The following is a 2,647-nucleotide window of genomic DNA, read 5'->3' as shown; positions in this document are numbered from 1 at the left end:
TGCCACTTACCAATGCCGTCTCTCCAGAAAACCATTCAAGACACTTAAAAAAAAAAATCAGACTTATATGATAAATATACACAAAATGAAAAGACACCAACTGCTATCTGACACGACTATTGGTAATGTCTGTGCTATGTGAAAGCACCTTTAAAAAGAGCCTATGCGGCAAGAGGTAAGTGTCTAAAGATTCAAAATGAATCAACAGTATTGGATAACAATATAATTCTCAACTCAGAAGCTGCCTCAAGATTAGGTGCATCTTCAGTTAATGTAACAGGAAGAAAAGGCAATGGATTTTATTTTATTAATTGTATCCACTTACAAACCAACCTAAGGTCACCCGATATGTAGACACAATGAGATTTTTGTTGTTTATAGTCTTTAATTGAAGTGATGATAAAGGAAATAGAGCTATTTAAAAACAAAACCAAACAGCTATTTCTGTCTAGATTAATAGGTGGCCCCCGGTGTGGGATTCACATTTTGAGTGGCCACTTGCGGTGCGACCTCGATGATTCGGGGTTTGCCCATGATTCTGGCTGTGCGGTTGCCCTTCTCTACAATCCCAATAATCCATGCTTGGTGGCCTTCACCATATTTGGGGGACTTTATCTCTGCACAGAACCGAGCTGCTTGCTCACGTGGTAAACAGATCAGGAGGCCGCCTGTCCTGTTGAGCCTCGCCATGTTCATCATCGCCTCCTGGTAGGCCAGCTCTACATCTTCTTGGGTGACAACTAGCTTAATCTTATTCCATTTCTCAGGAATATCCAGCCACTGGTGCACAGCCACTGCCACCTGTGTCCCCAGGGGTTTCGTCAACACCAGCACGTCCCCTGGCACTGCATTGTCTGGCATGATAAATTCATTGGGCTGGCAGACAGTGGTAGCCACTCCTCCCAGCACAATCCAGGGGTTTAGTACTGTTTGGCCGCCCGTTACAGATGTTCCTGCTTCCTCAGCTGCATCTTTAAAACCTTGGATAATCAGAGGCATCACTTTATCCCTTTCCCTGTCGGTCATTTTATTACTGACTCCAAGGAGCATCAGCATATTGTCACATTCCGTGACCCCCATTGCGTAAAGGTCACTGAGGACATTGGCACATGCTATCCTGCCCATCATGTAAGGGTCGTCTACGATCGGGTAAATGTAATCTGTGGTTTGAACCAAGGAAAGCCCAGCATGCCTCAAAGGAATGACACAAGTATCCATTCCAATGCCAAGCCTTGGCAGAAGGCTTCCCAGAAACCGTTCATCTTCTTGGAAGTGGTTCTCCTGTAAAGATTCCAGCAATTTCTGCAGGACATCTTGGGGCACTTTGCAGCCTGTATCCTTCAGTTCAGTGAATCTGGTTAGCCGGAAGCTCTTGTCCAATTCGTAACTTTCCGGGTTAAAGGACTCCCGAGTAGACATGGTTCTGGGGCCCGCTCTCCTCACAGCTCAGCCCCTGCCCTCCCTCTGTGGTTGGCTGGGTTCTTTACGGATCCACCGGCTCGCTTTGCGCCCTCCGCCTCCTCCCGAAAACGGGCCGCGGGCCGCTCCCACAATGCACCGGGCGCGGCCGGGCTCCCTTAAGCGTCGCCTGAATAAAAATGCCGCGCGGCTACGGCGGGGGCCCGGCCCGCGCTTGGACGCCACGGGGGCTCGCCTGGCTTGGCGCGGCCCTGCGGGAGCTGGGCCGCCACGCTCCCGGAGGCTGGGCGCGCCGGGAATATTGCTTTATTCTAAAAATGGGTATTAATAATGGCCGATCAATATTTTGTGTATTTAAAGTGGAGAATGTATATTTTGTGTATTTAAAATGGAGAGCTCTATAAATATTTATTAAGTTTACTTGTTCCAGATCTGAGTTCAAGTCCTGGTTGTCCTCATCAGTTTTCTGTCTCTTTGAGTCTAAATCTTTTTATAGGTCTTATGTATCTGGGTGTTTGGATCCTTAGCTCTTAGTGCTCCTTCTTCAATGCGGATGGACAGCCACTGTGACTGGCTGTATCCCCCTGTCTCTCCAGTTTTGAGGGTAGTGATATGCTGGCGGTGAGGTAGAAAAGAAGCTTTTTCAAAATATAGGATAATTTGGGAATTTTTTACAAAGAAATGCTAGTGATCATTGAATATATTGATCCATCTTCTAAGAATAATATAGGAACGATACAAAAATTAAAGCCAAAAGAAGAATGAGATAAGGCAGAAAATAAGTATAACAATTGCTTCATATGTATTAAAATAAAGACAGAAGTTAGTATTTTAAGCTGAAATATCATTAGCATGAGCATAAACATATTTAACAATAAAAAATAAGTATCAAAAAAAAAATAATACAATGGGCTAAGATTAGCTGGAAGTGGAGAAAGTATTAGATACTTTTATTATTGCTTATTGTAAAGAAAAATAGGTATTGTACAAAAGAAGACTAGAATAAAGTTATTACAAAAATATAGGATTATAGCTAATCACTAGAACTAAAATAAAGATCTTTCTTAATATCAAAACATACATTTTAAAAGATAATTTAAAGCTTCAAAAATTTCTCTGAAAAATAGCACTTAACCTATATCTCACAGTTTTTTTCTGTTTAGCATTTCCATTATATTTTCTAGCATTTTAAAATTCTTACTACATTATATATAGATATATATACACA

The 2,647-nt window shown here is 42.4% G+C and overlaps 1 pseudogene; it reads right to left on the bottom strand.

The window, feature by feature from the left end:
* Positions 1 to 283: 283 nt before the first annotated feature.
* Positions 284 to 1,551, bottom strand: LOC100397221 (selenophosphate synthetase 1 pseudogene; annotated as a pseudogene).
* Positions 1,552 to 2,647: the final 1,096 nt, after the last annotated feature.

This window comes from Callithrix jacchus, chromosome 3 (assembly GCF_049354715.1).
Source record: "Callithrix jacchus isolate 240 chromosome 3, calJac240_pri, whole genome shotgun sequence".
NCBI classification, from domain to species: domain Eukaryota; kingdom Metazoa; phylum Chordata; class Mammalia; order Primates; family Cebidae; genus Callithrix; species Callithrix jacchus.
Note: the sequence above shows the minus strand (reverse complement) of the source record. Positions and strands in the feature narration are given on the sequence as shown.